General features: G+C 40.1%; 1 protein-coding gene across 2 annotated transcripts in view; it reads left to right on the top strand.

Moving 5' to 3' along the window:
* The window catches only part of LOC127449471 (pituitary adenylate cyclase-activating polypeptide type I receptor-like), a 67,418-nt gene that overhangs the window by 7,203 nt on the left and 34,941 nt on the right, over positions 1-25,274 (top strand). The window contains exon 2 of one of the 2 annotated variants that reach the window (XM_051712913.1): positions 14,194-14,337. The exons of the other annotated variant lie outside the window; for it this stretch is intronic. The gene's annotated coding sequence lies outside the window, so the exon portion shown is untranslated. The remainder of the gene's footprint in view (positions 1-14,193; positions 14,338-25,274) is intronic. 2 annotated transcript variants of the gene reach the window in all.

The following is a 25,274-nucleotide window of genomic DNA, read 5'->3' as shown; positions in this document are numbered from 1 at the left end:
AATCAAAATAATAATAATAATAATAATAATAAAACAATTCCCTATTTAGTGCATTGTGAGGCTATATTTAAAGACCATATTCGTGGTTAAAGAATGTTATGGAGAAATAATTCACTCTTAGAGAAATGCAAACCATTTTATTTAGTTAATTTTCTTAGTTTAATTAGCTATAACTTACACTGAACACGGAATACAATATATACATGATTGCCTCATTCAGAGATAGGATAGCTTACATGTTTTCACTCTCTATTTAGTTGAAGCAGTTGTAAACATTGTTGCATTTGTGCTGGTGCCTTTTGCACCATCTCTTGTGTCTTCTATGGAAAGTGCTTGCGAAAAAGAGGTGGCAAAGAGTTGGTAGATTGCTAAAAATGTTATGTAAAACTGAAATGTTATGTAAAACCGAAGATGTCAGACATGCACTCCACTTCATAAAATGTAACCAAAAGCAGTCATTACAGAGAAACATTTATTGTCAAACAGCTGCAAATGTAATAACTGTTAAAAACGTGATACTGTTTCCTGTGATTTATATGAAGGGGGGGTCTGTTGGATTGGGCTTGCAGTGGCTGACCTTTGGTGCCCCCTCAAAAAAAAAAAAAAAAGGTGCCCCTGTTTTCTATAAATATTGTGAGTGAGGCTCCATTATTGCATAAGGCTTTCTCTAAACCATTAGCCTCTAAGCCTTTGCTTAAAACTTCCATGTACAATGAACAGTGCATTCAAGGTATATCCTACATTTCATCACTGTATCAGTTTTTTCTCTCCTCAAGAGATATTGTTGGAATTTGATAACACTGTATTTGTTTGACACATCTCATATGGTTATGCTGCTGTTATATAAATAATTGTGTGAAAATATATATAAAATAATGATAATTTATTTTTACACAGTTACATAGAGAACCTTTGCTTAACCAAAGAATGCAGTGAAAAGTACTATAATAAAGAGCATATATCAAAATGTTTACCAAATCATACCGACAGCAACATAATCATTTCAAGATTATCTAAATATATGCCATAACCTAGTCTCAGACAAGCCTACCATCATTACTTCTGCAATGCTATCTGAAAATAAATCTAATTTGGGCCCAGTATGGAGTGAAATTGCTTTGGTTACCATTGACCTAAGGGTCAGGGAAATATTTGAGACAGAGTACTAAATCTGTCACATAGGCAATTTACAGTAGTGCCACCTGTCCTTAAAGTATGTTCTTCAACTAGCCAAGCTGTTAGTATTGTTTGCCCTCCAAATGGCAAAACAGACCACATAAGACTTTACACAAATTACATTGGTAAAATTGATTCAGGTATCTTTTGAGTCAAAATGAATATACTTTATTTGAAACAAAGCCTCAAATAGGATGACCCACCTACGGTCTGTAGAATTAATTATACCTTATTGTGAAAGCATTCCCTTCAGTGGAGAGGATTTGCTGTAGTAAATGTACCCTGTGGACTGTACAAAGCGAAAGTGTTCTCTGATAGCTTGAGTACAGTCTGGAATGTTGACACTTACACACAAGTGCAAAAACAGCTATACTGTCACTCTGTGAGTCCCATAGTCACACTTCAAAGGCAGTGGAAATGTCAGTGCATTCACACACACATACACACGCTGTAGAGATGACTTGTTATTATAAAAAGGATTTTTTTTTTCTCCACACATTTGTCTTAGAATGTTTTGACAGTCGGTTGGCTTTTGTTAGGACTTTACTCAACGAATGGAAGCTTTGCCCTTATAAGGTATGATTTTGCATTGTCCAGCATGTTTTCCACTTTTAAATGATGCCACTCAATGGTTAAGAAAGTGTGAATTTGTTTCATGTGATATGCTGTTATTTATGCATGAAAACTAAATGTCACTGTGTTGGCTATGGTAAGTTTGTGTGCAAGTGCGTGCCTGTTTGTATCTGTGAACATTTACTCCTTGCCTAGCATGTCTCTGTGAGCTCTTGGGGCATAGCTGGAGGAGTTCTCAGCCAGTCAGCTTCACTATACCCACTAATTACAGCAAGAGCAGTTTCCACAGCAGCTGTTCCATTCTGTTCCTCCTTCCAGCCCTCCATCCAACTATCTATCCTTCCATCCATCCATCACACTTATACTCTCTTTATCTCTTTCATTTTCCCATCTGAGTGTACCAAAGTCACCCTAAGACCTCATTCCAACCCCCTGCCTTCATGAGATTGGTGCTTGTGCTGAACAGAATGGAATCAGCAATTTTATTCCAAGCAAGCTTTGTGCAGTTACCCGAGTTGCATCATTAGGCTATGGTCTATGATACATGGCTTTCAGATAAACAACTGAACCACAATCATATCTCCTCTGCTTCACACATGTATGTGACCGGTGTGCATGGCAAGGAGACATTGTATGGTGCAATGTCTATGGTGAAACACACAGTAATAAGGGAGTATGTATCAATGGTTCTCAACTGGTGGGTCATGACCCAAAAATGGTTTGCACGTCTGTTCTGATCGGGTCGTGGATAACAATGAAATAGCATTGATAAAAGCAACTGATAAAATTCAGCAAACTATGTAATTGCACATAGCTCACTAAAAAGGCTTAATAGAATTAATAGGCTTATCACCTTTTAAAAGGGATGTCAAAGGCTGTACATCAAATTAAACTCTATGGAAATTAGGTGGATTCCAATATGGACAGGTTGTGTTATATATGCCCTCATATTTGAAAACCATGAACAAATAAACGCAAGGTAAAATAAATAAATAATACAAAATATGACCCATAGGACATTATATGGATTCACTTGCACCAAGGATAAACATGGTTTGTGCACAGTTTGATTCCTACAGTGAATTATTGTCTTAATATGATAAATAATACATATTATTGTTTGATTTTACAGTTGGTAGTTTGACATTTTTGTTGTGTATTTGAAACCACTTTATTAAGGCGAATCGCTGATGAATGCCCCTTGCACATAGAAAGTGACGCGAATGACAGTCGTTAGCACATTCAGGCCTTTACAATAGGTGGCACTAATTGACAAGCAATTTTAGCCCGGTACGGTAGGTGGCGCACAGCACCTTTCAGCTGGTCTGCCCTCCGCCTGTGACAGATAAGAAGAAGTACTTCACAAGCAGATAAAAAAAGAACACAGATTTCTCTACAAGCTTCAGCAGTGATGAAGATTTGACGTTTATTGTTGCTTTGCTTAATGAGAAATAAAACATTTAAGACACTTTCACAAACTATTTCAGTTCACCTGCTGGACAAGTTGACTGGCAGTATTATCATGTGTACACAGTCTGAGGGGTGATTAGAAAGAACTGAGGGTAAAAAAATAAAAAATAACAGTTAAAACATTTGGAACAATGATGATTACATGCAACTGCCAGGCATTCTCTATGTACTTGTGTTAAGTACATTTGTTTAAAATCACGGCGTAATGCACACATACTGTTTAATGATTGTTGTTAGAGTTGTCAGTTGGAACTATACTGATTGTATCTTAATGCATGTACAGTATGTCTACATTTGCTCAAAACATGTTACTAATTGAATGTCATGTCATTTAAACACTCAGAGTCTATATAATGCAAGCAATAAAACACAGATCTCACCCAACAAAACCAATCTTCAGTCTGCAGGGCTGCCGATAAGGGGGGACAACTGAACCTTTTTTCCGGGCCCGGGCACAGAAAGGCTTTCCCATATTGTAAAGCGCATCTAAGTGCATTCAGTGGGAGATGCGGATATAAACACGGAGACAGCGCACAATAGCAAAAGTGAAAGCCACCGGGTAGCACACATTATTGGAAGAACTGTCCACAACATGGCTGTAGGGTTGCAAATACATAGCTCTTGAGGTTTCTCAACATTTTGGCAAACCTACCATTTGTTTGGGAGTGATTTGTCAGGTTTTAAATTAAAGTTTCAGAGGGCTTTGAAATGAGCAAATCACACTTACACACTATATTTTATCTGAACCCTCAAAGACTGTAATTAAACAATAAGGTACGAGAGGCCTTGCTATATTGTGAATGTAATCACAGCTAAAAGGTGTTGATTGTCAAGATGGTGCCAGTGTGTTTGTTGGCAAGCCGTTGCCTGGTGTCTGTGCTACCTTTTCTGTATGTGGTTGTCCTGTTCGTGTGTCTGTCAGCACAAAGAGTTACCTCAGTTCTTGTTTAGTTACTTATTTACGCCTGTGGCCCCTAGTGGAGCATAGACCACCTACGAAAGTTCTCTAGGCATCTCAATCCTGGTCGTGTCACTCCAGCTGTCCCCAGATGAGTCCCATTTTCTTGGTGTTCTCCTCCAGATTGTGGCACCAGGTGTTCATTGGCTGGCCTCTTTTTCTTTTCCCCTGTGGGTGCCAGGTGAGAGCTTGCCTTGCTGTGTTGGATGCGGATCTGCGGAGGGTGTGGCCATTTCATCCCCAGCGCCTTTGGAAGATCTCTTCATTTACAGGCTGTTGTTCTGTTCACTGCCACAGGATTTGGTTAATGATGGTGTCAGGCCAACGGATATGAAGGATCTTTCTGAGGCAGGTGTTGATGAACGTCTGTATTCCCTTTAGGTTTTTTCAGTGGTTCTCCAGGTCTCAGATACATAGAGTAGCACAGTCTTCACGATGGTGTTAAAAATCCTTATCTTGATGTTGGTGGTCAAGTTCATGGAGCCCTAGACATTTTTCAGCTGATGGAAAGCTAACCTCGCTTTGCCTACCTGGACTCTTACATCGGCATATGTCCACTTTGCTTTCAAGGTAGGTGAAGCTCTCCACCTCTTCTAGGGCTTCACCTTCTAGCGTGATGGGGTTGCATCGGATGTGTTGACTTTTAGGACCTTACTGTTCCCTCTGTGGATGTTGAGGCTCAGGCGTGCTGAGTTTTCTGCGACGGTGTAAGTATTTTCCTGCAATTGTTGCTGGGTGTGGGAGAGAAGAGCCAGGTCATCAGCGAAGTTGAGGTCATCTAGCTGTGTCCATAGGGTCCACTGGATGCCATTTCTCTTTTGGGCAGTGGATGTCTTCATAATCCAGTCAATGGCCAGCAGGAACAGGAAAGGTGACAGCAAGCATCCTTGCCTCACTTCTGTCTGCACTTGGAAGGCTTTGGCTTGTAAGTATTCCTGATTATTTTGGTGATCTTTTACGGCACTCCGTAGTTTCTCAGCAACTTCCAGAGAGTCTGCCTATCCATGCTGTTAAATGCCTTTTCGTAGTCGATGAAGTTGACTGTAAGGAAATACAGTTATACCCAGTAAAGAGACAAGTATGATCAATGATGAGACATAGCCAGAGTTGAAGTTTCAATCAGTAGAGAGTTTGCTTTAGACAAAGTACTCCACATTTCCAAAGGCAAAAAACAGAAACAGAAAATGAATTAAGGATCTAACCTCAAACTTACTTAGATTACAGAAACAAAATTAATTATAGGCATATGCAAATTAATTGACATTATCGCTTACGAGTACAGAGATCTGATAGGTGAACAGTACCGAAAATTCTAGAAATATTACAAACCTGATGTTCTTTTCAACTACGTGAATGCAATCATTCAAAATATTATATTTTTAAAACACTAAGTCAAGTTGGTAAGTAGAAATGGGTCAGAGGTGAGTCTTCTCTGTAGATAAACTGGCATCCAGTTCCTCTGACTTAGTCACATGATTCTCAAAAACCACAAACAATCCCTGCAATGACATCATTATACAACATTCCTCTCAAGGTTGGGACACAGGTCTTGTCATGTTTATCTATTCTCAGGGAGCCAGGCTAAATGATAAAGCACTGTTAACTGCATTCCTGACATGGATCAGACCCTCAGTCCCACCTCAGTTGTCAAATACACAAATTACCTGTAACATTCGTAATTATACATAACCGGAATAAATGCACATGACTAAAAACACTTTGATTACCTTTTGATTATAACAATTGTTTGTAAATGTATTCAACAAATCAATAGGCTGGAGAGACAGGGGTAAATCCACCCCTTCATGACATAGAGAGGTGAGTTCCACTCCAGTGGCTGATGATGCGCAGCATTGTGATCTGGTCAATGCAAGATCTATCCTTTCAGAAACCAGCCTGCTGGTCTCAGAGCAGTAGGTCAACAGCGTCTTTCATCTTGTTTAGAAGGACTCGGTTGAAGACCTTAACTGGGATGGACAGAAGTGTTATACCTCTGTAACTGGAACAGGAGCTGAGATCGCTTTTCTTCGGGAGCTTAATGAGGTAGCCTTCCTTCCACTCTGATGGGACGTGCTCCTCTTTCCAGATCTTGCTGAAGAGTGGGTATAGTATCTTGGCACTGTTCTCATCGTCAGCCTTTAGGGCTTCTGCGGGATGCTGTCGGGTCCTGTAGCCTTGCCATTTCTCAGCTGCTTGATGGCCTTGAGGATCTCCTCCTTTGCGGGCGCGTTGCAGTTAATTGTCAGATTACTGTCGTCTGGCTCGATGTCCGGTGGGTCCTGTGGGGCTGATCTGTTCAGCAACTCTTCGAAATTCTTCGCCCTTCTGTCCTTCACTGGTCTCTCTGGCTTACTCTACTTTCCGGAGAGCTTCTTGATGGTAGCGTACAGGTCCCAGATATTCCTATGCTGCGCTGCTTCCTCTGCTTCTGCTGCCAGTATCTCCATGTAGTGTATCTCTTGTCTGTCCTGATGTTTCTCTTGACACTCCTGTTTGCTTCTGCATAATCCTCCTGTGCCTTGACTTTTCCAGCATTTGTGTGGCTGTTGTTGACTGTCACCTTCTTCCTATTCCTCTCCTCTATCTTCTTTAAGGTATCTTCTGAGATCCACTACTTATGGCTGTACTTCTTGGGGCCTAGTACTTTCTGGCATGTTGATGTTATAGCCTCCTTCAGACCCTGTATCTCCTTGTCAATCATCCCTTCCTCTGACTCTTGCAGGGTCTGGAATTTGTTGAAGGGCATGAACTTGAACTCTTCCCACTTGGTTGTCTCTTTCAGGAGTGTGGTGTTATATTGCTGCCATTGACAGGTTTCCTCCTGTCCGTTTCCTCCTCAGTTTGAGCTTCAACCGGGCACGCACATCTTGAAGAGATATCCTGAACTTCTTCCAGATGCACATGTGGTCTATTTGGTTCTCCATCAACAGGGTTGGTGATACCCAAGTAGCCTTGTGTATCCTTCTGTGATGGAAGAAACTCCTGCCAACAACCAGGTTGCTTGTGGCGAAGAGGTCAGTGAATCTTTCCCTGTTGTCGTTCATCTTGCCCAGGCCTTGTTTCCCCATGACTTCTTCATAGCCCCTGTTGTCACTGCCGATCTTGGCATTGAAGTTGTCCATAACAATGACAATGCTCTGTCCAGGGCAGCTCTGAATGATAGTCAGCAATCTGCTGTAGAACTCCTCTTTGTCCTTCTCATCGCTATCGTTAGTCGGGGCGTAGCACTGTATGACATCCATATTAAGCGTCCTATTCTTGGTTTGGTAACAGGCTGTAAGGATCCATGGGCCATATGTCTCCTATCTGATGAGCACTCTCTGGGATGTCTTGGACAACATCAGTGCCACTCCATACATATGAGGCACATTGTCTTTCTTTGTGACACTAGAAGAGCAGCAGCTCTCCCGTCGCAAGCATTTTCTGACTGGAACCAGTCCATCTTGACTCGCTAATTCCTAGAATGGTGAGGTTTATCTCTCCATCTCTTCAGCCACTTGCACTATCTTGCCAGCCCATACATGGTTCTGACATTCCACGTTCCAATGGTGATGGTGGATCTGGTGGCGATGATGGTCTTTGTCCTGGCTGCTTCCATGTGAATATGGCTTTCAATACCAGATGTCATACGTTCTCCAGCTGGAGTTCCACATTCTCCCAGGGCCGAAATGTTCCTTGATTCTTTCATTTGCGTTTCTGTAGCAATAGTTTTTATGGGGAGGGGATGCTAGCCCCTTGCCCAACCCTCCTCCTTTCTCATCCATGCTTGGGACCGGCAATGGTGAAGTTCAGTTCTTGTTTACGATTGCCAATTCCTCCTCAATATCCAAACCTCCATTGGGGGTCTTTGCATCTGGAAATCTGGGGGACAGAACTTCCCCGATCCTCCATTTCTTACCCTGCTACCATTGGACATACTATATGTTGCCTGCCGAACTATGTTAATCACAGAAAGAAATGGCATAGAAAATGGGGAAAGTGTGGTTGTGTCTTGGTGTGGAGATGTTTCTGTGTTTCCTCTGGAATCCCGAGTCTTGCAGCTCCAGGGTTCCCCATTTCCAGCCGTAGACATGGTTGGTTCCTCTTCCCACGCTCTTTTGAACGAAGGTACTCCAACCTTGTTACTGGTGTGCATCAGCAAGGCTACACATTTGTAAGGGAGGGGTCAATCTCTGTAACCTCTGTTCTTTGGATTATGCTTTGTTGCAGAAGTCACAACATGGAGTTTCATCATCACGCTGTCTAACAATGGATTTCACAACGGACTATACCAAGATAGCTTTAATAAGCATAAAATCAATCTCAAATAAGACTTTTTTAGTTAATGACTTATTTTCATCCCGTGAGTTGGACCTTCTTTTTATAACTGAGACTTGGCTTAGTGCTGGTGAACTGGGCCCACTTTCTGAAGCCTCTCCCAATGACTGTAACTTTGTGAGCACTCCAAAATCTGGTTGGGGTGGGGGTATAGCTATTATTTTTAGGAATCATTTTAAATGTCGTTCATTATCAGTAGAAACTTTTTCTAGTTTTGAGGTGCAGTTACTTAAGGTGGATGTCTGGATGTCTCGGTGCTCTCATATACAGACCCCCCAACTATAATAAGAGTTTTATACAGGACTTTACACATTTTTAATCTTCTACTGTGCCGAATGTTGATAGGCTTTTAATTTTGGGTGATTTTAATATTCATGTTTGTTGTCCTTGTAAGCCTATGGTTAAGGAGTTTTTACAACTTATTGATGCATTTAACCTTAGTCTGTTTCGGGTGCTACACACAAGCTTCGTCACACACTTGATTTGATCTTTTCATTAGGCCTCCCTATCTTCAATGTAGACATTGAAGATATATGTTTGTCTCACCACAAGCCTATTATTTTTAAAACTGCCCTTACTATGCCCGTATTGGACCCTGTGTCTGTAGGCCGTCATGTTCGCTCTATTACTTCAGCCACAGTCAAAAATGTTCCTGATGCTTCTATAATTTCTCCATTCACCTGTATAATTGAGTCTCCCTCTCCTTGTTTTGATTCCAGTAAGTTGGTATGCATGTTTAATGTGGTCTGTTGTTATATCCTGGACTCTTGCTCCAATTAAAAAAAAAAAAAACTAAAACTAGAGCACAGCCCTAACTCAATGGCTCCTGACTCGTGCTCTTAGACAGGAATGGAGGAAGGCAGAGAAGAAGTGGAAAAGAGACAAACTTCAAGTTTTTTATGAAGTCCTGATGGATTGTATGTTAATTATCAGAATGCTGCTAAGGCTGCTGAAGCAAAATACTTCTCGGATCTTATTTCTAAAAATGCCCATAGTCCGAAAGTTTTATTCAGTACTATAAATGTAGTACTTACTCCTGCAATCAACACATTTTCTGATCCTTTAAAATTTTTCAATGTCTTTTTGTTAATAAGATCGATGACATAAGGTCTAGCATCTCCCCCCTTGCATTAGATATTTTTGAGGTAACTCCATGTTTATCTCATCTAACTAAATTTGAGCCTGTCTCACTCCCTCAGTTGGTAGACACTGTCCTCAATATGAAGCCCTTTTCCTGCTCTTTGGATGTTGTCCCTCCTCATCTTCTTGTGGAGGCACTGGACATTATTGGCCCCAGCATACTGTCTATAGTAAACATTTGTCTAATCAGTGGGAGTGTTCCATCCTGTTTTAAACACACTGTGGTGCAGCCCCTGCTTAAAAAGGCAAATCTTGATCCTTAACTATCGCCCCATCTCAAAATTACTCTTTCTTTCTAAAATCTTGGAGAAGGTTGTTTATTATCAGCTTCTTTCTTAAAGGAAAATGGCATTTTAGATAAATATCAGGCTGGCTTCAGATCACAACACAGCATGGAGTCTGCTCTCAAAGTGTCAAATTACTTATTACTGTCTGTTGACTCTGGAAAGTGTGGCATCCAAGTTTTGTTAGATCTTAGCGCAGCATTTGACACTGTTGACCACGCCATCCTTCTGAAATTTCTACAGCAGTGGTTGGGGTTCAGGGCAGTGTGCTTAACTGGTTTGCCTACTACCTCAAGGAGAGAACTTTCTCAGTTGAGATCGGGAATTTCTCTTCACCTTCTGCGCATATTTCCTGTGGGGTACCACAAGGCTCCATTTTAGGCCCAGTCCTATTCTGTTTATATACGCTCCATTTGAGTATTATTTTTTCAAAAACATAACATCTCATACCACTGTTAAGCAGATGACACTCATCTTTATCTTCCACTAAAATCGAATAATACCTCTGCTTTACAATCCTTGTTTGACTGCCTTAAGGACATTAAAAGTTGGATGGCAGCCAACTTTCTCCAACTCAATGAATCCAAGACAGAAGTCCTAGTATTTGGCCCTCCTGATTGCATAAAAAATATAGCCAGTAATCTGGAACCTTTATACTCTAACTTACATACACATGCTAGAAATTTAGGAGTTATCTTTGATTCAGCCTTGAAATTCGATAAACAAATAAATTCTGTGGCCAAAAGCAGCTTCTTTTAACTTAGAACTATTGCTAAATTAAAATCATTTCTGTCTTTCAGGGATTTGGAGACTGTGATACATGCTTTTATTTAATCTAGACTTGATTATTGTAAAGCACTTTACCTGGGAATTTCTCAGTCTTCCCTGTTACACCTTCAACTAGTTCAGAATGCTGAAGTTAGGCTTCTGACTAGAACCAAAAAAAGAGATAGTATCTCGCCAGTTCTGGCTTCCCTCCACTGGCTTCCTGTTCAATATTGAATCCAGGTAAAAGTTGTATTGTCTATAAGGGCATGCTATGTCTGGCACCTCATTATATTTCCGATCTCCTTTCTCAATATCAGACTTCTAGACCTTTAAGGTAATCAAATAGCCTGCAGTTGAATGTCCCAAGGTCACGCCTAAAATTGAAGGGTGATCGTGCTTTCTCAGTTGCAGCCCCACGGCTTTTGAATAATCTGCCTCTCCATATTTTGAAGGTTTTAAAAACATATTTATTTTCTGTAGCTTATGGAAATAAGCAAGTGTAGCAGTGTTACTTTTGTTGTATTGTCTATGTGATTTTGTTCTTCATGTTTTTATGAATCTTGTAAAGCATTATTTATTTTTAATCTGGTATATTGTAAAGCACTTTGTCCAACAGTTGTTGTTTTTAAATGTGCTATATAAATAAAATTGACTGACTGACTGAAGTTGTTAGGCATGACACAAAAAGGGAGTGCTTGAAACCGCGTTTAGCTGTGACTTTTTATGATCACCTCGGGCACGAGACGAAGTCACAGCCATGCTGTTGCAGTCTATAAAATAGGACAAAAGTGTGAGCCAACACCCAAATAGCAGTTGCACAAATGTCCTGGACTGAAACATCTCGAAACAGCACCCATGAGGTAGCCATTCCTCTGATAGAATGAGCTCTCAAGCTCTCTGGAGGTCACAACCACAGGCTATTATAACTCAATATCATAAGTCACCACTACCCAATGAGACAAGCACTGATGTGATATGGGTCTGCCTTTACGAGAATCAGCCCACAAAATGAAAAGCTGATTATTTCTCCTTAATGCCTTTGTCTTTCCATGTACAAGCATAGAGTACAAACTGTACACAGATAATTCAGCTGCTCTAACTCAGATGAGAGAAAAGACGGCTGGTGAAAAGCTAGGAAGTCCACTGGCTTACAGCTAAGCATGGAGTCACTCACTTTAGGCACAAAATCTGGATTCGTCTTAAGAATCACTCTTGAAAAATTCATAGCAAAGCACAGACAAGAGTGATAGATGACTGTAACAAGGTAATGTGGGCAAGGAAGAGGCAGGAACCGGCTGAACAGTCAAAGTAATTTTAATGAAACAAAAAGACACAAAACCCAAACACACACAAAGCAGCTGCATGTGGCTCTCTCTCTTTCCCGAACTGCCGCATCTGGCTGCATTTATCCCTCTCCTCAGCTGATTATCCCAATTGGGGGCCGGGCGTGCGAAGTCATGGCCCGGCCCCGCCCTCCACGTCACAACGACAAATAAGTGGGTGTTGACTCATTGTATTTGAGTCCCTTCCCATATAACAGGCCGATGTGGCAGCAAGATAAACCTTGATGGTAGAAAAGGCTCTGCCTTAATCCAAAATTTCCTGAAGAAAACACAAAATGCCTGCCACAAACATTAAAATGTACTCAGTCCGAGTCTGGGTGAAATATTTACCCCTGCGATTGTGACAGCAAGTCCCTGCATAGCAGGAGGAGCCAGGGCTGACCACACAGGAGTTGTATTATCTCCACCAGCCACAGATTCCCTAGCCAGTTCGGGGCGATCAGTATAACTGAGTTTGAAGGATTATACTCAGTGGAGGAAATGCGTCAAGTAGCGTGTTTGGCCAAGGATGCACTAGAGCATCCACATCCATAGGAGTGTCAGCAGTAACTCCAGAAATCAGCAGTAACTCCAGAAAGTTTATGTGCACATTTTGTAGTGATGCGGGCTAAACCCCATTCATGATTAATGCCTTTGCACACCGCGCCCCAACCTGTAAGTGACATGTCTGTCATCACCACATTGGATTCTCCAATGACGGCGAGCGTGCATCCCCTCTCTCCAATTAATTGACTGACACCGTCGAGTTCATCAGACCCAATAGGCATCAACACAGTCTGAATGAGACTTTTTCCCTCTCTGAAAAAGGGAAAAACAACTACAAATCAATCCGATGGGCTCCTCTGACAGAAAACGCTCAATACAGATCGGAGTTCAATCTGAAATCCAGATATACTATTTCCAGTGAGGACACCAGACAGCTCTTTGTCTCTTTTATTTTGAAGCCTTAGCTCTCCAAATGAGACATCAGCATTCTCGTATCTATCTCTTCTTCCTGCAGCGATAGAGTGCAAGGGAGTAGATCTTCTAGCTAAGCAGACACTCTGAGACCCGTTAATCTCAGCAGCATTAGCACTGCTTCAATACTCTTGGTGAAGACTCTAGCTGCTGATGAAAGTCCAAATGGCACAGCAAAAAATTCAAAGGCTATACCCTGATAGGTAAACCTTAGGAATTTTCTGTGTGACGGGTAAATACCTATGTAGAAATATGCGTCCTTCAGATCGACTGACCCAAACCAGTCTCTGGGATGAATAAATTGAGAGAGCGTTTTGAGTGTGAGAATTCTGAACTTTCACCTTCTGAAGTGTTTTTTTTTAGTTCTGCAAATTCAGAACACTTTTCACACATTGCTATGCCCTTGGCCCACTGCCTGTATGCAAAGAGAAAAGTTTTATTTTTGTCACACACATGTTTTTGTGCAAACCGTCCTCCTCTCTCTTTTCTGACCCCATGGGTGGAGAGGGGAAAAGCAAAACTAGAGGCACTTGGGGAACTGGTGTAAACATTCCCATTCCAAGCCCTCTTGGCTGGGGGGGGGGGGGGTGGAACTCTCTTCTTGAGGAAGGATGCTACTGAGACTCCACTCCACTACAGAGAGTGCTGTTTACCCACTCCACATCCTGTAGCGGACCACTGGTTATGTCGCCCATCTTTTCTTGCTACCCTGAGCAGCTCCGAACTGTCCCCTTCAACATGCGCAGGTTGAAATCTGCAGTGACACAGGTTTGGGGGACTATACATTCCCAAATTCTCCATACTGTCTACGTCCAGCCTGGAAAAGCCTTTGAAAGGCACCCTGTGCGGAAATGGTTTGTCCCAAAAACATAGTATTTCCACAACACATGCAGGCACTGCTGGAATTAGCTGCTTGACCAGGGTAGTATGCGACGGCAGCAGTTTACCGTCATAAAAATCTCTGTCCGCACCCTGGCCTGCCTGCTGTGATGGCCAGTAAATGGAGAGCTTAGCTGCTAACCATCTGCACATTTCAATATAGATCCAACTCTCCCTGGACAGGAGTAGGGGACTCATCCAATGCACTGTCTGGTCAGGAAGGAGGATAAACAGCGAGAAAGGCATCCTTCTCATTCTCCTCCTCATTGTCATCCATATGATGATCGTCATCATAATCCTCCTCTCCATCCTCTCTCCCCCCCCAAAGGTGCTAATTCAAAGAGGGGAGGGATGTCAGAAGATACTTCATCCATCAGATCCCCCAGCTGCACCATTCCTGAGGCTGAGGAGGAGTTCTAGTGAGCGTCCACCGGAGGCAGCATTTTAAGACATCGTAGGCGCACTCCAAAAGGTACTGTAGGTATCTTAATTATGCCTCTTATGATATCTTGTTTTGGCCAAATTTTAAGGTAGCATCATATGTATCCTTCCCGGGTAGGCGATCCCAGAATGCACCGTGATGAGCTCAGCAGGAAAATAAATTCAATATGGCAGATGAAGCGAGAGAAATTTAGATTATAAATATACTTATAATCCATTCAATACTGAAAAGTATACAGTTTGAAATTACACAAAACCAAATATTTTACCCAAAATGTATGTGTGTCATGAGTATTTAGGCTTATTAAGAGGATCGCGTCGCTCCTCTTGCGTCATCTGTATTGAAATCAGTTGCGAGTCGAGTGTCCCATGCGCTGCACGTGAGGAGCGCTATTTAACTGATGCACAGAGCTGCTGCCTATGTAGAGAATTCCAAATCTGTCTCTTATGAGGCATCATTTTAGTAAGAAGACAGCTGCCTATGTAGGCAGGAGACAGTGAGGCAGCTCACTACATTTTGGAACAGACCCCAGTTGTCAGCTGGTGTGATTTGCACACCTTTCCTCTCCAGGTGACCTTGAAGGAACTGCCTGTGAGGTATGACTCAAACCATCCAAGCGCAGTTCCTGTGATGCCCAGGTCAGAGAGAGTCAAAAGCAGCAGACAAGTCAAGGAGAATGAGGACAGATAATTTGGAGTTAGCTCTTGTCAGTCACAGGGTTTCAGCTACTGACAAGAGGGCAGTCTCCACTGAGTGTATTTTTTTAAAGCCAGGCAGATGTCTGTCGAGTAGGTTATTCTGTGGAAGAAAACCAGACAATTGGTTGAAAACAACCCTCTCAAGAGTTTTCACTACTGAGTGTTAAGTGTTGTTTTTTTTTTGAGCAGTGGGTTTACTAATGTAAAAGAGAAAGGACATACAGTATGTCTGTAAAGTAATTATTACTGTGGACATCTGTAATGTGTATAGTTGATTCGCACGCAATGTCTGTAAAAATCAAAGAGATGGGTATCTACTGCATTTACACACTGCTGTAATGCGTAACTGACCTTTAGAAAATGTATGCTGTGCTGTTTAATTATACAGGGAATATTAAACATGATTATATACTGTATCTGGGATTATAAGAAGAAACTGATTGGATTATCTGGCTAAATACAACAGAACTGGTGATATTAACAAGCACGTAATCTTATATTACACTGTTGAATTAAAAATATAGACAGTTCACATTATTTTTTTTGTCCCTCTGGAATATACTGTATGTTCCGAAATGCGGGATTTAATAAAATTTCCAGCACTGTCTGAAGTTGTGAAGCACATCTACATTTTCTGGCGTCTTCTCTTGACCAACATCCACTTCAGACACTCTGAGAACTTAAATAACAGCTATATTTTAAGGGCTTACGTGCTGGAAAGTTCAGATTTGAAATTTAAACAATTTAAATTGGCACAGAATTAATATTAACAGGGTTTTTTTGCAGGGTGTTTAATAGTAGGTAAAACACACTGTAATTTTTACCGGCACAGGAATGCGCACTCAAATCAAATCAAATCAAAATCAAATCACTTTATTGTCACACAGCCATATACACAAGTGCAATGGTGTGTGAAATTCTTGGGTGCAGTTCCGATCAACATAGCAGTCGTGACAGTGATGAGACATATACCAATTTACAATAACATCAAATTAACACAACACAATTTAAACATCTGTTATTCGTAATTACACTCAACTTAAAACATCAAATTAACACAACACAATTTAAACATCTGTTATACACATAATTACACTCAACAATATACAAATAATAACATACACTGTACAGTATACAATATGCGTTTTTTTTTTTTTTACTATATAGATACACATTATTCAATAAAAATTAAAAATTAAAATATATATAAAAAGTATATATATATATATATATATATATATATATATATATATATATATATATATATATATATAGAATGTACAGTATTGTACTGTATTGACATTCAGGCTGTCGGTTGATAGTCAGTTGTTAAGAGAGACATAATATAATAACAGTAATATAATTCATGACAGTCCGGTGTGAGATAAAAGAGTAATAAAGTGCAGGGCTGATGTATTTTGATCGTGGGAGATCAAGAGTTCAGAAGTCTGATTGCTTGGGGGAAGAAGCTATCATGGAGTCGGCTGGTGCGGGTCCTGATGCTGCGATACCGCCTACCTGATGGTAGCAGTGAGAACAGCCCATGGCTCGGGTGGCTGGAGTCTCTGATGATCCTCCGAGCTTTTTTCACACACCGCCTTGTATATATTTCCTGGAGGGAGGGAAGCTCACCTCCGATGATGTGTTTGGCAGTTCGCACCACCCTTTGCAGTGCTTTGCGGTTGTGGGCTGTGCTATTGCCGTACCAGGCGGAGATACAGCCAGTCAGGATGCTCTCCACAGTGCAGGTGTAGAACCGTGTGAGGATGTGGCGGTTCATTCCAAACTTCCTCAGCCGTCTCAGGAAGAAGAGGCGCTGATGAGCCTTCTTCACAACGACTTCAGTGTGGACGGACCATGTGAGTTCCTCAGTGATGTTGACACCCAGGAACTTGAAGCTGCTGACTCTCTCCACTGGTGCTCCATTGATGGTGATGGGACTGTGTTCTCTGTCTTTTCTTCTGAAGTCCACCACAAGCTCCTTTGTCTTACTGACGTTGAGGGAGAGGTTGTGCTCCTGACACCAGTGTGTCAGAGTGTGCACCTCCTCTCTGTAGGCTGTTTCATCATTGTCAGTGATCAGACCTACCACCGTCGTGTCATCAGCAAACATAATGATGGCATTGGAGCAATGTGTTGCCACACAGTCATGTGTGTACAGGGAATACAGTAGTGGGCTGAGAACACAGCCCTGCGGGGCTCCAGTGTTGAGGATCAGTGATGAGGAGATGTTGCTGCCTATTCTAACCACCTGGCGTCTGCTTGACAGGAAGTCCAGGATCCAGCTGCATAGCGAGCTGTTTAAGCCCAGAGCCCGGAGTTTCTCATCTAGCTTGGAGGGCACTATGGTGTTGAATGCTGAGCTGTAGTCTACAAACAACATTCTCACATAAGTGTTCTTTTTTCCAGGTGGGAGAGAGCAGTGTGTATTGTAGATGCAATGGCATCATCAGTGGAGCGGTTGTTGCGGTAAGCAAACTGCAGCGGGTCAAGATTGAGTGGCAAGACAGAGCAGATGTAATCTCTGATTAGTCTCTCAAAGCATTTGCTGATGATGGGGGTCAGAGCAACAGGACGCCAGTCATTTAAACAAGTTATTTTTGATTGTTTTGGAACAGGCACAATGGTGGATGTTTTAAAGCATGTGGGGACTACAGACAAAGAGAGGGAAAGGTTGAAAATGTCCGTAAAAACACCAGCCAGCTGGTTCGCGCACGCTCTGATGACGCAGCCCGGAATGCCGTCTGGACCCGCGGCTTTGCGGATATTCACCCGTCGGAAGGATCGGGTTACATCCGCTACAGAGACGGAGAGTGAACTAACCTCTGTAGCTTCGGCCATGAGAGATCTCTCCGCGAGGGCGGTGTTATTTCCATCGAAATGAGCATAAAAAGTATTTAGCTCATCCGGTAGAGAGGCAGCGGTGTTCATGGCGGAGTTTTTATTCCCTTTAAAGTCCGTGATGATGTTAATTCCCTGCCACATGCTTCTAGAGTTGGTGGTGTTAAACTGTCCTTCAATCTTGCTCCTGTACTGGCGTTTTGCTGTTTTGATAGTTTTTCGGAGGGCATAACTGGCTTGTTTATGCTCCTCCGTGTTCCCGGAATTAAAAGCGGAGGTCCGCACATTAAGTGCCGCGCGAACATCGCTATTGATCCATGGCTTCTGATTCGGATAGATTCATACAGTTCTGGTCGGAATCACTTCCTCTACGCACGTTCTGATGAAACATATTACGCTATCAGCGTAAAGCTCGATGTCGTCATCAGAGGCGGACCGGAACATCTTCCAGTCCGTGTGATCAAAACAGTCCTGTAGCGTAGAGTCTGATTGGTCCGACCAGCACTGGATCATTCTGAGGGTGGGTGCTTCCTGTTTCAATTTCTGCCTGTAAGCGGGCAGAAGCAGAATGGAAGAGTGGTCCGATTTGCCAAATGGTGGGCGGGGGAGGGATTTGTAGCCATCCCAGAACGGAGAGTAGCAATGGTCCAAAACCCGGTCCCCTCGTGTGTTGAAACTAATGTACTGGTGATATTTTGGTGCGACTGATTTTAAACTGGCTTTATTAAAGTCCCCGGTCACAATGAACGCGGCCTCAGGGTGCGCAGTTTCCTGCTCACTTATACTCCCATACAGTTCCTTGAGTGCCCGGTCTGTGTCGGCTTGTGGGGGAATGTACACAGCAGTGATAATGACCGCTGTGAATTCCCTCGGTAGCCAGAATGGTTGACACAGAAGCATAAGAAATTCCAGATCAGGAGAACAGAAAGACTTGATGGAATGTACGTTCCTCTGATCACACCAGGATTTGTTGATCATAAAACATACACCACCTCCTCTAGTTTTACCTGAGAGGTCTTTCGCTCTGTCCGCTCGGAGCATGGAGAGCCCCGCGGGTTCAATGGCTGAGTCTGGAATCTCCGCAGACATCCAAGTTTCCGTAAGGCAGATAATGCAGCAGTCCCTCGTCTCTCGTTGGAAAGAGATCTGCGCTTTCAGCTCGCAGAACTTGTTATCCAGAGACTGAACATTTGCCAGTAGAATAGTGGGTAGCGGGGGTCGATTTGCGCGGCGTCTTACTCTGATGAGAACGCCGGCTCTGTTTCCCCTTTTCCTCCTGCGTTTCCGCAGCCGTGCTGCCCATACAAAGGGCTCTGCTTGCGTGTTTGTAAACAGCGGGTCGGCATTGAGGAATGTGAAGTCCGGTTTTCGGTGTGAGATCGCTGAACCAATGTCCAAAAGTGTTTGTCTGTCGTAGACAATAAGGCAGACAACATCCAAGACAAAAAACATAAGAATTGTAAACAAAACAAACAAACCATTGCTATGTTGTGTTGGAGCTCGCAACGCAGCAGCCATACTCGGCGCCATCTTGAGTCCAATCACTCCGTGAAAAGTCAGCAAAAATTACTGACCTGACCGATTCGCACAGGATTAAAATGACTGAGAAGCTCTGGTAATTATTACATTACCCCACGTCCCCATATAAAACTAATCCCATCCAAATAGGACTGTGTATCAGCACTTTTTGAACGCAGCTCGTCCAATCATTATCAAGGGCCAGGACTGACTGTTGTATAAAATCACAATTGTAAAATACATAGTCTTTAGTGCCTTATTGCATTTAAGGTATTTTCACTAATATAAAAATGCACACACATCTGTAGAAGTCTTAAAGCTGAAGAGTGTATCTTTTTCAGTGTTAAAATGCTTTCTCCTATCCCAGCTTAATATGCAGGGAAAATTTGTTGGTGGAAATGCAAGTTGAGGGAATTGCATATATTATTTATTTATTTTGCAATTCTGTTTGGTGGCACAGAAATGCCACACTTCAGCTCTAAGGTGCTCAGACAAAGCAAATGCTGTAAGGACATTGATGAAGCGCTTTCCACTAGAAATGTTACCTGTCTGCTTGTGGTGAGGTATATCCACTAAAATATAGGGCTGTCAATGGATTACATTTTTTAATTGAATTAATTACATGGTATGCCGTTTAATTAATCAAATTAATCACAATTAATAACATATATAAATATTTGCTGAGAAAGCCCCTCAAATAACAATAATTATATATACAGTATAATGGTTAAATAATTATAAACAGTTATAATTAAATAATTATAAATAATATATAGATATTATAAAAATAATAACGCAGATGATTAAAACACATTACATTATTGTGGCAGATGAGCAAAGCATTGATTAGATAATACAAAAATTGGCTTAATAATGCAATATGGTTTTTTTTTTGTTTTTTTTTTTTTCATATTATACCATGGGCCTATTGAATGCTTGATTCTGGTTGGTTGACAGATGTTCTAAGGTGTGCAATTATTTTCCAGGAAATGCACAGCTATGAGGTAGTTCCAGGTCTTGACCACCTAACGGTTCCATATCACTTTGCCAAGTTATTTCAGTTATTTCAAAGAGCCGTACAGGCTACCACCGCAAAATAACCAATTAAAACAAAGACTAAGCTAAGTACACTACCGGTCAAAAGTTTTGAAACACTTACTCATTCTTTATTTTATATACATACTGTATATATATATATTTCATTTTTTTTTCACATTTTAGAATAATAGTAAAGTCATTAAAACTATGGAATAACATAAATGGAACTATGGGAATCATGTTGTGACTAAACAAAATCCAAAATAAATCAAAACTGTGTTATATTTTAGCATCTTCAAAGTACTCACCCTTTGCCTAGAATTTTCAGAAATGTTCTCTTGACATTTTCTCAACCAACTTCTTGAGGTATCACCCTGGGATACTTTTTAAACAGTATTGTATATGATGGGCACTTATTGGCTGCTTGTCTTTATTATTAAGTCTTTTTTTTAATTTTATAAAATTTTAGATTTATAATGAAATTAATGAATATGGTGGCACAATTATATTTTTGTCTACAAAACTAATTTCAAACATTTAAGCATACACCTTCAGATCAAAAGATTTTTAAGATCATGAGAAACATTTCGGTCAAGTGTTTCAAAACTTTTGACTGGTAGTGTACATCAGAAAAGAATGACAAACAATGTCTTTAACATCCTAAATTTATTTAAATTTCGGTTGAAAAGCACCCTAGCTTTCCCTCTCCCTCTGATAACAGTCAGTCATTTGTAACCTTTGATAAGTGTAGTCTCTGTACTATGATGGGGCCTAAATCCTAACTGAAATTTTTCATGTATACCATTTCTCTGTAGAAAGAAACATAGTTGGGAGGACACTGCCTTTTCTAGTATTTTCTACATAAATGGGAGATTTGAAATCAGTTTATAATTAGCAATTCTCCCGGCTCAAGCTGTGGTTTCTTGATAAGCGGATTGATAACTGCCAGTTTAAAGTTTCTTGGGACATGCCCTAAGGACAATGATGAGTTAATAATATTAAGAAGAGGTTCTGAGATTACTGGAAACACCTCTTTAATAGTTTAGTCAGTATTGGTTCTAACATACATGTTGTTGATTTTGAAATTTTGATAATTTGTGTTAACTTTTCCTGACCTATAACAGCGAAGGATTGAAGTTGCTCGTAGGGAATAATTTTAGTCTTCTGGGCTGCTATGGCAGATGGATGTATATTTCCAATTTTGTTTCTGATGATTTCGATTTTATCAGTAAAGAAATTCATAAAGTTATTACTACTATGCTGCAATGGAATATCTGGTTCAATAGAAGTTTTATTCCTAACCAATTTAGCCACAGTACTGAATAAACACCTAGGATTGTTGTGGTTATTTTCTATGAGTTCGCTCAAATATGCAGACCTGGCCATTTTTAGAGCCTGTCTGTTGTTAGAGACACTATCCTTCCATGCACAGTGAAATACCACAAATTTATGCTCCATTTTCCAAGATACTCTCTTGAGAGTATGAGTGTGATCATTTTACCATCATATGAGATTTTTCTCTTTAACTTTTCTTTAATCGAAGGGGGGCAACACTATCTAGAGTGCAAGAGAAGACTGTATCCATATCTTCTGAACTTTTTGGCATACTGAGTATTTGAGACAAGTCTGGAAGATTATTTATGATCTGAGATATCATCGCTCGGTGGTAGGATTTCTATATTATCAACATCAACTCCATAGGACAAAATTAGATCTAGTGTATGATTTTGGCGATGGGTTGGACCTGTCACATTTTGTCTAACCCTAAAAGAGTTGAGAATATAGATAAATGCTAATCCCAGTGTATCATTTTTGTTAACTATGTGGATGTTGAAGTCCTACACAATATTAGGCAGGTTTTAATGTTGTGACTGATCAGTGTATATATGTAGTAATTTATTAAACACACAGCACGTTAGGGCTGGGCAATATGTAAAAAATATTTTAGCAATAATTGCCTTAAAAAATATCGCGATATTCGATTGCATCGTCAACCCCCCTGCCGAGGGTCGGTACATATTTTTGCTTTATTGATTTTGGTTTAAAAATAAAATTTATTTATTGAAACACGAAAAACAAAAACAAAAGACATTTCTAAATTCAAATTGCACTTTAAACAAAAAAAAAACAATAAAATAACAAAGTGATCAAAAAATCTTATTTAACCACCTTGCCAAATCCAAACATTTACTGTCTCCAACGACTCCATGTGTATCACGCAAGCATCCGTCAACACAACAGATGGAAAATTACTAATAGTCTGCAGATTAAGAACTAAAGACATTTATAAATGTTAAGACAATATTGATCTAAATAAATAAGCCTAATAAATTCCCTTGTGTTCCAAAAATAATGCTGCCAAATGTGTTCTTATCAAATTGATGTTTGTATTCTGTTTTGGTAATACAGATAATGCTGTCTAAAGAAAATAAAATAAAACTCAATTTTAGGTTCAAGGTGAACATGTCTTGCATTTCTTAATGATTTAATCAATTTCGTCTTCGTTTATTTTATACAAAGATATATATTACTGAACCTGCAGAGTTATGTTCACAATGCATGTTACCCTTGTTGAAATAAAGTGAACTAAACTCACAGCACCTCCCATCCTGTGATGATCGGAGATAATTTGCAGCATTCTCACAGAGGACATTATTCTTGCAAACAGTTTTCAGATGAATGAAACAGAGAAAAAAAAGAGAGAAAACTCTTTACATGCGCTTTTTCCACATGGCAGGCTCGTGCTGCACGCCTCTGAACAAACCGCGAATCAGGTGAATTTTTTTGCTTCATTGATTTTGCTTCAAAAATCTATTCATTTATTGAAACACGAAAAACAATTAAGACATTTCTAAATTCAAATTGCACTTTAAACTAAATGAAAAAAGCAATAAAACAATGAAGTTAACCACCTCCCCAAATCCAAACATTTACCGTCTCCAATGGCTCCATGTGCATCACATAGGAATCCGCAATGCATTTTATCATAATAGTTTTCATTGTCCTGTATTTATGGTTTCACTACAAATACTATAGTTAAACTATGATTACTGTAGTAAAACCATGGTTAATATTTTGTGAGGAAATGCAAAACTATTTTAAGAGGACGTAAAATTTATTGTGAGGGAACACAAACTTTTCAGGAGAAAAAATCCTTATTTAGACCTTATTCACACTAGCGCCATCTTTATTGGGAATGTCAATGAGGCTGTGAGGGACAGACTTACAGTCTCATCAGTGGGCTGTACTGCAGTTTAAAGTGTTTTTGGATCGTTCTGCGGACAAAACATTGATAAAATATCTGTCCAAGAACATTCAGTATACAAAGAACTCCAGACAACATTTACATTTACATTTATTCATTTGGCAGACCCTTTTATCCAAAGCGACTTACAAAAGTTGACTCTGGTCTGTTCTCATCCAAAATCGACTGTATCGCTTCAGAAGACATGGATTATACCACTGGAGTTGTATAGATTACCTCTATGTCCTTTTTGGAGCTTAAAAGTTTGGTCCCCATTTACTTGCATTGTATGGACAAACAGACATCACATCCCCATTGTAATATCTTTGATTGTGTTCTGCAGAAGAAAGTCATACAAGTTTGAGATGGCATGAGGGTGAGTAAATGATGAGAGAATTATCATTTTTGGGTGAATTATTCCTTGCCATTTTTAGTTCTTTATGTCTCTGAGATAAGTTTGCATACATCTAATTTTGAAGAGAACTTGCTATTAGACAGCCATCCATATAAAAGCAGTCTGGCGTGGTGTAGGTAATACTGGAATAGACATCTGTCCAGGCTGACACTGGTTACTTCCAAAATCTTTAAGTTCTCTATGTCTTGAACTGAGGCTCACAAAAGACCTGCAATAAAAACAATGCAATTCAAACATAGCCATACCTATGTCAAAGTATCAAATCTTATCTATTCACAGGAGTATTCCCATAACTGTAACAACTCCTATGATGCATTTAAAAACCTATAAAGATTTTTAAAGAAGCATTTGAGAGGCTGAGGTCAGGAGAAGTGAGTGAGTTGGCTAAGTTTCTATGAAAATGATTGAAAATAAGGGTCCCTGCAAATACAAACATCATGTTACTTTGTATTAAAACTCATCATCAGCTCACAATCTTAACTTTAAAGTAACATGGCACTAAAGTCCACTGACCTCATGGCAAATGTTCCTACCTCCAACATGTTCTTTTTTTAATGAAAAATACATGCTGTAAAATTGTAAATAAAAGCAATATTTTGAAAATAAAAATTGAAAATGTATTATTTTGGCCATAATGTGTTATAAAAAAGCAATATATTAATTTAGGTTTTTCTAAATTAATTTTTGAGGTATTTTTTTATGTTCTTGTCTTTTAAGGGTTAATGATTAGCAATCTTACAAAATATTAAAATAAAATAAGTATTTTTTCTACAGTAATTCATGTGCTTCAGTAAGTGTAGAGGCAACATTTATTTCCTTTTCCATCATCGTACAATAAGCTTGCAAAGGTGGAAAATTGTAATTAATGTTACACAAGAGAAAGCCTTTACCATTTGGTGTTCTGTGATGAGGCTCGGTTGAGTTCCTCCCTAAAGGTAAAAAAAAAAAAAAAAAAAAAGACATAACAGTGAAACTGTATTTCAACAATGGGTCATTTCATAAAAGTCAAGTCTTAAAGCATTAGTACACAAAAAAATTTAAATTCTCTCATCATTTACTCACCTTCATATCAATCCAGATGTGTATGACTTTCTGTCTTCAGCAGAACACAAACTAAGATTTTTAGAAATATACTGTATATAAGCTCTGTTTGTCCTTATAATGCAAGTAAACAGGTTCCGACTTTGACAGTCCAGAAGTCACATTTACGCAG

This window comes from Myxocyprinus asiaticus, chromosome 12 (genome assembly GCF_019703515.2).
Source record: "Myxocyprinus asiaticus isolate MX2 ecotype Aquarium Trade chromosome 12, UBuf_Myxa_2, whole genome shotgun sequence".
Taxonomy (NCBI): domain Eukaryota; kingdom Metazoa; phylum Chordata; class Actinopteri; order Cypriniformes; family Catostomidae; genus Myxocyprinus; species Myxocyprinus asiaticus.
This window is presented reverse-complemented; position numbering and strand designations above follow the sequence as displayed.